The 15,186-nt window shown below is 45.0% G+C and overlaps 1 pseudogene; it reads right to left on the bottom strand.

Annotated features, from left to right (window-relative positions):
- Positions 1-10,727: 10,727 nt before the first annotated feature.
- LOC103234974 (macrophage-expressed gene 1 protein-like) lies at positions 10,728-13,400 on the bottom strand (annotated as a pseudogene).
- Positions 13,401-15,186: the final 1,786 nt, after the last annotated feature.

Here is a 15,186-nt window from a genome sequence, read left to right as displayed (position 1 = left end):
AAGCCAGAAGCTAAGAAGGGGCTCATGCCTGTAATCCCAGCATTTTGGGAGGCTGAGGCAGGCAGATCATGAGGTCAGGAGTTCAAGACCAGCCTGACCAACATGGTGACACCTTGTCTCTACTAAAAATACAAAAAAATTGTGGGGCATGGTGGTGTGCACTTGTAATCCCAGCTACTAAGGAGGCTGAAGCAGGAGAATCACTTGAACCCTGGAGGCGGAGGTCGCAGTGAGCTGAGATCACACGGTTGCACTTCAGCCTGGGCGACACAATGAGACTCTGTCTCAAAAAAAAAAAAAAAAGGAGGGGGGCAGAAAAACATGAAAAGACTAGACTGGCCTAGCCTTCCAGCCTACATCTTTCTCCCATGCTGGATGATTCCCGCCCTCGACCATCGAACTCAAAGTTCTTCACTTTTGGAACTCAAACTGGCTCTCCTTGCTCCTCAGTTTGCAGATGGCCTATTGTGGGACCTTGTGATCATGTGAGTCAATACTTAATAAACTCATATATATTAGTTCTGTACCTCTAAAGAACTGTGGCTAATACAGATTTTGGTACTGGGAGTAGGATGGTTCTAAAGGAAAAGAATATTAAGGATGGAGTTCTTTCCTTGGTTTGGGGGTTTCTAGAGTTGGCTGCTCAATATGATTAGACTCAAAAATGCTAAGGACTCCACTTCCAATAGTATGGAGAACACTGATAGTCCTTGGCATGAACTGTTTAGACAGTTATGCAAAATAAATGCATTTGACACTCCTGATTCACTGCTCATCAGAGGCAAAGAGTTTAGTGACTCTATATGTAATACCTTTGACTATATTTGGAAAACCAAGGAACATAATGAAGCTGGTTGGTTGCACCTAAGTTCACTGGACAAAGTGATGAAAGAAAATGATGAACTCAGGGATTCTAACTCCTGACTTCAAAAGAGAGATCTGACCCTTCAATCTGCTAAGATTGCCCTGAGTGAGTCTTATCTCCTATAGAGAAAGAGCTGAAATTGTGGAAAAACAGACACATGCTCTTGTCATGCAAGTGGCTAACCTGCAACAAAAGGTGCATGCACAACCTGGCCAGGTGTCTACTGTTAAAGTGAGGGCATTGACTGGGAAAAAATGGGACCCTGCAACCTGGAGTGGGGATGTGTGGGAGGACCCTGATGAAGCTGGGGACACTGAGTTTGCAAACTCTGATAAACCTTTCTTTGCCAGAAGAAGCAGCCTCCCCACCCCCAGTAGTGGCAACATCCCCTCCCTGACCCATACTGCCATCAGCCTTTACACCTTTGGAGATAAACCCTGTGCTGCTGGAGGTAAGAGTGATGGCCTCTCCTGAGGCGGTTGCCAGGCAAGACAATGTTGATTCTTCTCAGGAGCCACTCCCAACACCTCTGTTTGCTTCTAGACCTATAACTAGACTAAAGTCCTGGTGGGCCCCTAGAGGTGAGGTTGAGAGTGTAACCTATGAGGACATGCACTACAATTGAAAAGAACTGCTTGAGTTTTCTAATTTACATAAACAGAAATCTGGAGAACAGGCAAGGAAATGAATATTAAAGGTGTGGGATAATAGTGGAAAGAACATAGAGATGGATTAGGCTGAATTTATTGACTTGGGCCAACTAAGTAGGACTCTGCATTTAATATTGCAGCTCAGGGAATTAGAAAAGGTTCTAATAGTTTATTTGCTTGGTTGGCTGAAATATGGATTAAAAGATGAGCAAGCTTGAAATGCTTGATCTCCCTTGGTTTAATGTAGAGAAAGGGATTCAAAGGCTTAGGGAGATTGGGATGGTGGAGTAAATTAGTCATATTAGACCTACTCATCCCAGCTGGGAGGGTCCAGAAGATATGCCCTGGACCAATGCCTTGTGAAATAGATTTGTGAGGGAAGCATCTGCATCTTTGAAGGGCCCTGTAATTGCTCTTCTCTGTATGTCAGATCTACCAGGGGGAACTGCAGTCACTCAACTACAAATTTTAAATACAATGGGAAAAATTGGATCCCTAGGTGGCAGGAGCCAAGTGGTGGCACTCAACCGTCAAAGGCAAGGTGGGTGTAGCTACCGTAATGGACAGCAGAGGCACAGCAGCAATCAGAGTAGTCTGACTCAGGTAGAGCTCCGGCCCTGGCTAATTAATTATTGTGTTCCTAGAAGTGAAATTGATAGGAAGCCTATTGCATTCCTACTTAATTTATATAAAAAGAAAACTTCTAGGTCAAATGAAAAAAAAGACAAATTCAAATTATAAAAGTAGAGAATCCCTCAGTCAATTTCCAGACTTAAGCCAGTTTACAGACCCAGAACCCCTTGAATGAAGGGGAGGCCAGGTCCTCTTAGGGAAGGACCCTATTACACTACCCACAATTTATGCTGTTAATCTTTCTCCCGTCCTTCCCTAAAGAGATCTCAGGCCTTTTACCAGGGTAGCTGTGCATTACCTGGGAAAAGGAAATGATCCGACATTTCAAGGACTACTGGACACTTGCTCTGAGCTGATGTTGATTCCAGGGGACCCAAAACATCATTGTGGTCCTACAGTTAAAGTAGGGGTTTATGGAGATCAGGTAATTAATGGAGTTTTCACTCAAGTCTGACTCACAAGTCTGACCCCAGACTCATCCTGTGGTCATTTTCCCAGTGCCACAATGCATAATTGGCACAGACATACTTAGCAGCTGGCAGAACCCCCACACTTGGCTCCCTGACTGGTAGGGTGAGGGCTATTTTGTGGGAAAGGCCAAATGGAAGCCATTAAAACTGCCTCTACCTAGAAAAATAGTAAATCAAAAACAATATCGCATCCCCAGAGGGACTGTGGAGATTAGTGCCACTATCAAGCACTTCAAAGATACAGGGATGGTGATTTCCACCACATTCCCACTCAAATCTCCCATTTGGCCTTTGCAGAAGACATATGGATCTTGCAGAATGACAGTGGGTTATCATAAGCTTAACCCAGTGGTGACTCCAATTGCAGCTGCTGTACCAGATGTGGTTTCATTGCTTGAGCAAATTAACACATCTCCTGGTACCTGGTAAGCAGTCATTGACTTGGCAAATGCCTTTTCTCTATTCTTGTCCATAAGGCCCACCAGAAGCAATCTGCCTTCAGCAGGCAAGGCCAGCAATATACCTTTACTGTCTTACTCAGGGGTATATCAACTCTCTGGCTCTGTGACATAATCTTATTTGGAGAGAACTTGATTGCTTTTCACTTCCACAATATATCACACTGTTCCATTATATTGATGACATTATGCTAATTGGATCCAGTGAAAAAGAAGTGGCAAACACACTGGACTTACTGATGAGACCTTTGCGTGCCAGAGGATGGGAAATAAATCCAACTAAAATTCAGGAACTTTCCACCTCAGTAAAATTCCTTTTCTTTTATTTATTTATTTTATTTTATGATGATGATGATGATGATGATGATGATTATTTTGAGACGGAGTTTTGCTCCGTCACCCAGGCTGGAGTGCAGTGGCATGATCTTGGCTCACTGCAACCACAGCCTCTAGGATTCAAGCAATTCTTTTGCCTCAGCCTCCTGAGTAGGTGAGATTACAGGTGCGCACCACCAAGCCTGGCTAACTTTTGTAATTTTAGTAGAGACAGGGTTTCGCCATGTTGGCCACACTGGTCTCGAACTCCTGACCTCAGGTGATCTGTCCACTTAAGTCTCCCAAAGTACTGGGAATACAGGCATGAGCCGCTGTGCCCAGCCCTCAGTAAAATTTCTAGGGCTCCAGTGGTGTGGAGCCTGTGGAGATATTCCTTCTAAGGTGAAGGATAAGTTCCTGTACTTGGCCCCTCCCACAACCAAGAAAAAGGTATAATGCCTAGTGGGACAATTTGGATTTTGGAGGAAATACATTTCTCATTTGGGTTTGTTAATCTGGCCCATTTATCAAGTGACCCAAAAGGTTGACAGTTTTGAGTGGGGTCCAAGACAAGAGAAGGCTCTGCAACAGGTCCAGGCTGCTGTGCAAGCTGCTCTGCCACTTGGGCCATATGACCCAGCAGATCTAATGGTGCTTGAGGTGTCAGTGGCAGATAGGGTTGCTGTTTGGAGGCTTTGGCAGGCCCCCATAGGTGAATCACAGAAGAGACCTCTAGGATTTTGGAGCAAGGCCCTGCCATCTTCTGCAGATACTATTCTCCTTTGGAGAGACAGTTCTTAGCCTGTTACTGGGCTTTCAAGAAAACTGAACGTTTGACTGTGGGTTATCAAGTCATCATGGAACCTGAACTGCCTGTCATAAACTGGGTGCTTTCTAACCCATCTAGCCATAAAGTGGGTCATGCACAGCAGCATTCCATCATCAAATGGAAGTGGTATATATGTGACAGGGCACGAGCAGGTCCCGAGAGCACAAGTAGGTTACATGAGGAAGTGGCTTAAATGCCCATGGTCTCCACTCCTGCCACCCTGCCTTCTCTCCCCAAGCCTGTGCCGATGGCCTCATGGAGAGTTCCCTATGATCAGTTGACAGAGGAAGAGAAGACTAAGGCCTGGGTTCACAAACAGTATGCAGGCACTACCCAAAAATGGAGAGCTGCAGCACTGCAGCTCCTTTCTAGGACATCCCTGAAGCAGTGAAGGGAAGTCTTCCCAGTGGGCAGAACTTCGAGCAGTGCACCAGGCTGTGCACTTTGCATAGAAGGAGAAATGGTCAGATGTGCAATTATATACTGATTTGTGGACTGTGACTAATGGTTTGGCTGGGTATTTGGGGACTTGGAAGAAGCACGATTGGAAAATTGATGACAAATTTGGGGAAGAGGTGTGTGGATGGAATTCTCTCGGTCAAAAACTGAAGACATTTTATCCCATGTGAGTGCTAACCAACCAGGGCCCTCAGCAGAGGAGGATTTTAATAATCAAGTGGATAGGGTGACAAGTTCTGTGGACCCCACTCAGCCTTTCCCCAGCCACCCCTGTCATCACTCAATAGGCCCATGAACAAAGTGTCCACGGTGGCAGGGATGGAGGTTACCCATGGGCTCACCAACATGGACTTTCACTCATCAAGACTGACCTGGCTATGGCCACTGCTGAGTGCCCAATTTGCCAGCAGCAGAAACCAACACTGAGCCCTCGACATGGCACCAATCCTCAGAGTAATCAGCCAGCTACCTGGTGGCAGGTTGATTATATTGGACCTCTTCCATTAAGAAAAGGGCAGAGGTTTGTCCGCACTGGAATAGACACTTACTCCAGCTATGGGTTTGCCTATCTTGCACACAATGCTTCTGCCAAGACTGCCATCTGTGGACTCACAGAATGCCTTATTCACCATCGTGGTATTCTACACAGCATTGCCTCTGACCAAGGCACTCACGTTATGGCTAAAGAAGTGAGCAGTTGGCTCGTGCTCATGGAATTCACTGGTCTTACCATGTTCCCCATTATCCTGAAGCAGCTGGATTGATAGGATGCTGAAATGGCCTTTTGAAGTCACAATTATAATGTCAACTAGGTGACAATACTTTGCAGGGCTGAGGCAAAGTTCTCCAGAAGGCTGTGTATGCTCTGAATCAGCACCCAATATGTTTCTCCCATAGCCAAGATTTACGGGTCCAGGAATCAAGGGGTGAAAGTGGAAATGGCACCACTCACCACCACCCCTAGTGTTCACTGGCAAAATTTTTGCTTCCTGTTTCTGCAACATTATGTTCTGCTGGCCTAGAGGTCTTAGTTCCAGAGGGAGGAACGCTGTCACCAGGTGACACAACAATGATTCCATTAAATTGGAAGTTAAGATTGCCACCTGGACACTTTGGGCTCCTCCTACTTTTAAGTCAACAGGATAAGAAGGGAGTTACAGTGTTGGCTGGGATGATTATCCCAGACTGTCAAGGCGAAATCAGTCTACTATTCCACGATGGAGGTAAGGAAGAGTATGCATGGAATACACGAGATCCATTAGGGCCTCTCTTAGTATTACCATACCCTGTGATTAAGGTCAATGGAAAACTATAACAGTCCAATCTAGACAGGACTACGAATGTCCCAGACCTTTCAGAAATAAAGGTTTGGGTCGCTCCACCAGGAAAAAAACCCACAACCTGCTGAGGTGTTTGCTGAAGGCAAAGGGAATACAGAATGGGTAGTAGTAGAAGGTGGTTATCAATACCAGCTACGACCATGTGATCAGCTGCAGAAACGAGGACTGTGGTTGTCATTATGATTTCCTCCTTCTTTTGTTAAGAACATGTTTGTGCATGTACACACTTGTACTAAGAAAATATCTTCATTCCAGTTTTCCTTTATCATGTGACATAAGATTTTTTGACTTATGTCAGAATTTAAGTATTGTTAACTTTATGTAACAGTATTTGGGTTGGGGATAGGTGCACTTCCAGTTGTATGAAGGATAGTTGTATTATGTTAGGTGTAATTATGACTTTATTATTGTCATTTTTGAAGATTATATATGATCTTAGGAGATGTGTATTGGTTCAAGTTGACAAGTGGTGGACTTGTGATGGTTAATACTGAGTGTCGACTTGATTGGATTGAAAGATCCAAAGTATTGATCCCGGGTATCTGGGAGGGTGTCATCAAAGGAGATTAACATTTTGAGTCAGTGGGGTGGGAAAGGCAGATCCACCCTTAATATGGGTGGGCACCATCTAATCATCTGCCAGCATGGCTAAATGTGAAGAGACTAGACTGGCCCAGCCTCCCAGCCTACATCTTTCTCTCATGCTGGATGCTTCCTGCCCTCAAGCACTGGACTCCAAGTTCTTCAGTTTTTGGAGTCAGACTGGCTTCCTTGCCCCTCAGCTTGCAGATGGCCTATTGTGGGACCTTGTGATCATGCGTGTTAATAAGAAAATCATATATATATATATATATATATTTAGTTCTGTCCCTCTAGAGAACGCTAATACAGCAGTTAATATTTATACTAAGTATGCTTTCTTAGTTATCCATGCCCATAGCACTATCTGGAAAGGGAGACGCTTCCTCACAGCCAATGGGTCTCCCATTAAACACCATCAGGAAATTGACAGGCTACTATTCTCAATCTTCTTTCCATGGGAAGTGGCAGTAGTACATTGTAAAGGCCACCAAAAGGGGACAGATAAAACAGCTGAGCAAAATAAGTTGGCAGACCAAGCTAAATTGGCAGCAAGAGCGCCCCATATTTCTGATCCACCTGAGGTCCCCCTGATCTGGAAGGGCTCCATAAAAGAAAAAAAAACCCTCAGTATTCTCCTGTGGGCATATAATGGGCCACCTCTCAGGGAAAGAGCTTTCAGCTCTCAGGATGGTGACACTCAGAGGATGGCAATAGGTAAACATTTATTTAGAATGGTCAAACAGGTACTTAATGTTTGTGAGGCTTGCCTTAAAAATAACGCCAACTAACAGATTCTTCCCTCAGAACACCAAGAATAGGAGACTACCCAAGGGAAGACTGGCGGATGGGTTTCACCCATATTCCAAGGATAAGGGACATCCAGCCTCTGTTCGTATGGGTGGATACCTTCACTAACTGGGTAGAAGTATTCCCATGCCAGACAGAGAAAGCCTCTGAGGTAATGAAAGTACAAATCAATGAGACAATTATTTGCTTTGGACTCGCTAAGTACCTCCAGAGTGATAATGGTCTCGAGCTTACTGAACCACAGGGCAGTAGGAGGTGGGGAAGAAAAGAAGACAGACTTTCACAGTGAAATTAGGCAGTGGGGAGATATCAGTTTCCCCACGTCAGGGAGAACAAGGTATAGGTGGGGAAGGAGGTGGCTGGGAGCTGAAGGAAAAGGACTCAAGATGGAAAGGGAGCTGCTGTGCCCATGGCAATACCACTTGGAGAGGTCATCTTCATACCTTCAAACCTTTTCCCCTGGGCTTTTGATTGCATCTGTGCCCCATTTCTTGTCCTTTCTGCAGATGTTCAGTGAGATTACTTCATCCTTGTGCTGTTCTTCTGTGGCTTTCTGGGCAGCAGGGATCTTGAACTTCCTTTCTAACACTGTGCCAGGCAAAGCAGGGAGCATGCCTCTGCCCTTTCTCTTGTGCCAAACTGGAAAAGTGCGGTCGAGACTTCAGTGAGAACCCTGCCAGCCGAGCCCTGTGCATCCACTACCTTAACACAAAGTGTTTTCCCACCAGAAGCTCTGCTGTGCTCTCCTGGCCCAAGTAGGGGATTCCATGCCTTCCCTTTCATGCTCTTAGCGCCAGCAGCCAAGTTTCTCCCTTCCAGAGTCTCCAGGGATGGCAAATGTAAGTGGAGACAAACCTCATCAGGTGGCCATCCCCTAAAAGGTTAAGTGTGTATTTGTGGCTGTGGTGCCTTTGTGTTTTCATTCTCTTCCACTTTTTGTAAAATGTGGTCGTCTCTGTGGTTTTATACTTGGTCAAAAGTACTCGTCTTGGTGATGCACTTTTGTATGCATGAGAGAATTGGGGGAATGCCCATGTGGTACAAGAAAGGACCCCGACCCCTTTCCTTCTCTGTGGTCCCCGGCATTAGATTGGGGGTTCTGGGAGAGGCAGGTAAATGTCCTAAGGTGAATTGTTTATTTGTAACTGGAGTGTTTTGAAGGCTTTGGTGTTGCTTTGAGAGAGGACACCGCCACCTGGTGCTCATGAGGTGTCTGTGCAGAACAATAAATGGCAAATGAACAACCACAAAATTGTTCCTGTTGTTGACCTTCCGCTTTTTGTAGATTAGTGCACCTATCTGTGAGGGATTTCGGTTCCCTCCCTGAGTCTGTAAGCAACCACAAGCCCTTCCACTGGATGGGGGAAAAGTCCCTTCAACCCCCACTTAAAATATATATATATATATATATTCTACATTGTTCTCACCCACATATTTGACCTGGTTAGACTTGTTACCTAATGGAACAGACCATATGGCTGGGAAAATAAGTAAGTGAAATGTGGAAGAAAAATCATCGTTAAAATTGTGAATGTTCATTTCTAAAGGTTCCTTCGCCTGACTACAATATGATGCATGTTTGAATTGTTGCTTCTGCCTGTTGTTTCTCAAATAAATGTTTAATGTTAATCATCTCAAAACTAACAAGAACACAAAAATAAAATGCAAATGCAGAGCCACCTTTGTTACCCAAATCTGTGTCTATTTCTGATAGTCCATGGGATGTGGTCTTCTTGGAAGTCAGGGTTGGTCGCCTCACAGACCCCAGCACAAGACCACCAGTTAGGAACCCAGGACTTGGAAGGCAGAGCCTGTGAGCTCTTCCATCCGGGATCTGACTCCGCAAAATGACTTGATGAATGCAACCTGCAAACTCCCATGTTCAGACTTCATATGCATGAGCCGTTGGACAGAGGGTTTCTTAGTACATACTTCAATGCATGTTTATGTGCAATCTTGTTAGTGGGAATATACGTTTGTGAAGAACCTCTCGTTTCAATACGCAGTTAATGCATTAAAAGCCTGGGAATTTGGGGCTCTATTTTTTCTTTCTGACTCAATAATCTTCAAAGAATTCATAGGAAGTCGGTATTTGCAGACAAGTGGTTAACTTGGCTAAAACATACAAAACACTCAGAACCCACAAAACACTCAGAGGTTTAGAAGAACGTTTTATGCTTAAGAGGCAGGGTTAAGTAAAGGGGCTATAGAAATCAGTGTCCCTGGCTGGGCAGTCAGGAGAGCAGGGCTCAAATTCTATGACTCACTTCTCTGTATCTCAGTTGGAAATGAATGGGTGTCTTGGTTCCCACCTCCCCACACGCTGTGATGCTTCAAACTCCTTGGTGAAGGGCCTCTTCTCAGCCCAAGATCTTGATTGTGAACATTAACAAAGAGAACAGTCATCCTCCATAGAAGATAACTCAGTAATGATATTTGATTTAGTGAATAAATCTATCATTTAAAAAACATTTTGTGGGGAACACGACAGTGGTGGAGTAATTACAATCAGATGAGATTGGTATTAAAATTGAGTAAAACCCCAACTATTGCCAGGTGACAGTCATGTGTCCTGCTAACTGCCCCAGGGCTCTCAGCCTGGAACTGAAATAAATGAGTTACAAATGGTGCTGGATGCCTTTTTCAGTTCATTTGAAAACATGGATTTGATCATGGTCAGCTCCCTTTCTGCTGGAAAAAAAAGGAAGGGTCCATAATTGGTGTTACCTACTCTGTTTTGGTTTTAGGGAAGAAATAATACTTAGATGTGGGCTTACTTTAACTTCTTGCCTTTTTCACCCCCAGAACAATGCAAACTTATTGAAATGTGGTGTGCGTGTGCGGTGTGTGTGTGTGTGTGTGTGCATATAACAGGAAGACGGGAAGGGTAAGGACCATTATTGGAAGAGGAAGGGGTTGTACTTTGATAACATAGAACGTGAAACCATAAAATTTGGTCTATCCAAATCTACAGCTCCTTTCAATGCCCCATTTATGATGAGCTAAGAGGAAGTTGGTTGTGGGTAAGAATTTCAGTTTCTCCTGAGCACCACAATCTTTTTCAGTTTTTATCTGTCTTTCCTTACTCCTTGTCTACAAACTGTCCCTTCCCCGTTGACCCACTAATAGAAGCTTATATGTTAAAATATTTTCGGAGGACTTCATGACACTAGTCAGAAGTCCAAGAGTGGTCTGGTCCCAGGAAGACTTAATGGGGCAGCTGGAAAAAAGTGGAATTGGCTCAGGCAACATCTTTCTTTTCAGATGCTGTTTAGATGACATGGAGGAGATAACAGTCTGTCAACAGGGAGGCCCAAAAGTTAAAAAGCAGTGGCCAAGCAGGACTTGTGTCTTTTCAGGGTTTTGCCAGGCTCTAGTAGCATGAAATCCAGACAACTTTAAAGGTGAGGGAGCGGGGAAGACAGAGAGAGAGAGGTGCCTTTAAGCAGAAAGTTTTACAGCACACACATTGGAAACCACTGCAGACTTCAGAGTAAATGCATAGCTTCCAAATCCAAATGTTAACATTCCTCCTCCTCTGTTTTTACACAGATGCCTTCAGGTGAAGAAGTGACACACATTGGGAAAGGGCACCTGCTTCCTATTTTAGTCCCAGAATGACTTTTGCTTCAAGAGTCCCAACTGTTCCCGCTCCCCAACCCCACCCTTGTTCAAGTAGCAATATGAATTTCCTGGCCCAGAGACCTAAACAAGAAGTCACAAATTTCTATGTGATTTTGGTTGCACTTGTCATTTCAATACTTAGGAAAACAGAAGTAATCAGAAATGACCACGCTGCTTGGAGATGAGAGAAACCCTATTCAGGGAGAGATTTAAGATTTAATGCTCTTGGTCAGGGGTGTCTCCAGTTGCTGCAGTGCCTGGAACCAAACTCTGCCTCTTCCAAAATGCCCAGTATCCCCTCTTCTTGAAATTCCTGGTGCCATAGATGGCCAGGGTGATGACAACAGCCAGAATGGTGGTGGCCCCCACTGCGATACCAGTTTAGTCCCTCCTGACAGACCACCACCATCCCCATGGATGGCATTCATGGTGCTGTGCAGCTCTATCGGCTCTCCCAGCCTCCACTGGTGGGTCTGGGAATCTTTAATCCAGGATCTCGAATTCTCAGAACTGGTCACTATGACAATGTTGGTGTCAGCCTCACTCATAAGGGGTGGCTGGGTGAAAGGCAGGAGACTAGCAGGAGGAAGGAACTTTTCTGTAAAGATCCTGGCCTTGACGCAGTAGGACACTTGACATCCATTGCTGATGAGGGCTAGGTGCTGGCTGAAGCCCCTTGGCCATTTTTTCAGGGAAGGTGCCCCTAAATCTTTGGATATGCCTGGATCCACCAGGGGGTTCCCAACTGTGCAGCTGAAGAACCCACCAAAAGGGACCGCAAACCTGCTTCCCAAATCATAGTCCTGAGAAACACATACCTTGAGGTTTTCAAAGTCTCAGTGGAAAGTAGCCGGCTGGGCATGACTGTGCATTTGTCATGGGATTTATGCTGTTGCTGCTGAAGAGGCCTCCGAAAAGCAGTCCTGAGTTCTCAGGTACTTGGCTACTGGCCACACACCAAGAAGCCCTGAATTCATCCTTTGCCACCTGGAACATATCTTCACACACAGTCTTGCAGAAGACAAGGAGGATGCACTTCTTACAACACTCCAGATGGTTGTAACCCTCCTCACGAGTCTCGGATAGCAGGTACACTGGGGAGTAGCCAGAGGGACAGGAGAAATCACCAGTGAGTGGATTCTTCTGCTCCAACTTTTGGCAAAGGAGGACATCCCTATTCTCTGAGAGCTGAGTGCATTTCTGATAAACCTCACCGAAAGAGAAGTTGGTCATTTTCCCCTCGCAGGAGCCACCATCCGTGTTGGCCTGAAAATTGAAGTTGGGAGAATGGAGATCGGTGCAGCCAGGGTAGGTGTTGAATGTGTAATAGCGCTTCACAGCAGTTTCCACCGTCTTTGACACCTTCCTCACCAGGGGGCCTGGCAAGTCAGGCAGCATGTTGGGGTTGACGAAGAAATGCAGTGGCAGGCCAGAGCGGTCGATGGCCACCAGGTGGTTGGGGGTTGGCCACCTGCTGCCAGGCCTGGAGGGTGATGCCTGGGTAAAAAGGAACCCCTCTGATGCTCTGCACCCTGGAATTGGTTCGGTTTGAGAGGTAGCTCTTGGTAAGGACATTCTGTGAGATATAGTTTTCCTCAAGTTTGAAGTTCACGGTGTTTTGGAAGGCAAGTCCAGCAGAGGCGGTCATGGCACTACAACTGCTCTGGCTGTCTTGGAGAAAGGAGGCCTTGATGTGGTCCTCCTGAATAAGAGCAGCCCCAGAGTTGACACTGGTGATGACATGGGTGCCATAGTTGAGGACCAGGAGTTCTTCCAGGTAGGTGGCCATCCTCGTCTGGTTGTTCTCTAGACAGTCAGAGATGTCAAGGAGCTCCTTCCTGAAACCTGAGCTTAGCTCTAAAGTTGGGTTGATTTTGACTGTGTAGATGAGGTTTCTTACCTGAACTTGGGTAGTTATAGCTTGGTCCTTCACTTGAAGGGTTTTCATTCTCTGGAACTCAGCAGAGAACTTGCCATTGACTTTGGAATAAAGAGAGAGATCTGTGTTGATGGAGTAGGAGGTGCTGCTCTGGTAATTAACCTAAGATTCCAGGATTTCTGAGTTCATCTCCAGGTTGCTCTGTTTCTGGGGAATGGTGAAGATTTCATCAGGGGTGATATACTGTCCATCCTCAGTTGTCCTGCAGTTGGTGTAAGTCAAGTCCATCACCCATCCCATATCCACATTCTGCAGATTGTCCCAGCCCCCCTCCAGGTAGGACTTCCAGGACAGGCAGTTTCAAGGCATTTTTGCATTTTTGAAATCAACTTCATCTGTCTCTCCCAAAGGCTTGCCTGATGTAGCCCATGCTGCCACTGTCCAGAAAAAGATGGCAGCCCTGAAACTGTTCATGGCTCAGACAGCCCCAGCCACACAGGAGCCTACACAGCGGCCAGCAAGCTTCAGGTAAACTAAATGGAGAAACAGAAAGCAGCTGTGGAAACAGTTCTCCAAAATTCAACAGTTTTCCAAAAGCTACCAGTTTCTCTTTAAGCTAATCTAATTGCAAAATAAGGAAATGAGAGTTGGTTGGAATATAAAAGTCCATTAGGACTTTGAAAAATTTATGCCATGCTACACATGCAAACACAGCCCTACTTTCCCAAGAGTTAACTATCCTAACTTTCCCCCAGCCCTGGCTGGTTAGTCTGCTGCAGGGGTGTGCACTTAGAAAAAGTGTGACCCCACCACACCTTACTGCTTCCGCCACCAGAAAGTTTGTCTTTTCTTTTTTCTCACTCTCTTGGACTTGATGTTTTACATTTTCCCTGATTGCTGTTTCCTCGGACTCCAATTCCAGTTTCCTTTTACTGGAAACACAGAGGCGAATGACAACATCATCCTTACTGAAACACCCTGCTTCCACCATACCCATGCAAGCCTTAAGTCAAGGCCAACGCGGTTTCCCATTTTCCTGGGGGTAGAGGCTGTTTCCACAAAAGACAGGAGTGAAACTCTTGGACACTTGTCCTGTAGGTTTCATTGTTATAAGCCCTAATAGTTCTGTCTTCGGGGATGACATTATCTGGGGCAGAGCGGACAAGGCCTGAAAAGGATTCTGTTAAACTATGCTGAAAAACCCCAGTTTGCATTGTCCTAAGCATTCAGAGTGAGAGTGAGGGGCCCCCATACTGACCTGTTTTCTTTCAGGTAGAAATATTCAAGACAAAACCACACTATTATCTAGATTTTGAATTATCAATGGCAGACAGGGGCCAAGGAACATATGTGTATGTGTACATACATTTATATAGCCCCTGTGTGTATGCATTTTGCATGAAATTGGTGCCTGTTATACCTTTAATTTTTCATTTCATTGCTAAGTGTGTGTATTCAGTTTAGGCGCATAAAAAGAATGTGGCTCTTCATTACTCAGTATTTTTCAAATCAAAACCGCAATGAGATACCATCTCACACCAGTTAGAATGGCAATCATTAAAAAATCAGGAAACAACAGGTGCTGGAGAGGATGTGGAGAAATAGGAACACTTTTACACTGTTGGTGGGACTGTAAACTAGTTCAACCATTGTGGAAAACAGTGTGGTGATTCCTCAAGGATCTAGAACTAGAAATACCATTTGACCCAACCATCCCATTACTGGGTATATACCCAAAGAATTATAAGTCATGCTGCTATAAAGACACATGCACATGTATGTTTATTGCGGCACTATTCACAATAGCAAAGACTTGGAATCAACCCAAAAGTCCATCAGCAACAGACTGGATTAAGAAAATGTGGCACATATACACCATGGAATACTACACAGCCATGAAAAACAATGAGTTTGTGTCCTTTGTAGGGACACGGATGCAGCTGGAAACCATTATTCTCAGCAAAGTATCGCAAGAATGGAAAACCAAATACCACTTGTTCTCATTCATAGGTGGAAATTGAACAATGAGAACACTTGGACACAGGAAGGGGATCATCACACACTGGGTCCTATTGTGGGAAGGGTCAGGGGAGGGATAGCATTAGGAGACATACCTAATGTAAATGACAAATTAATGGGTGCAGCACACCAACATGGCACATGTATACATATGTAACAAACCTGCACATCGTGCACATGTACCCTAGAACTTAAAATATAATAAATTTAAAAAAGCAACAATTCATTTGCTACATCATTAGAAGAATATAATTTC

Source organism: Chlorocebus sabaeus, chromosome 1 (assembly GCF_047675955.1).
Source record: "Chlorocebus sabaeus isolate Y175 chromosome 1, mChlSab1.0.hap1, whole genome shotgun sequence".
NCBI lineage: Eukaryota > Metazoa > Chordata > Mammalia > Primates > Cercopithecidae > Chlorocebus > Chlorocebus sabaeus.
The sequence above is the reverse complement of the archived record's forward strand: the minus strand, read 5'-3'. Positions and strand labels throughout refer to the sequence as shown.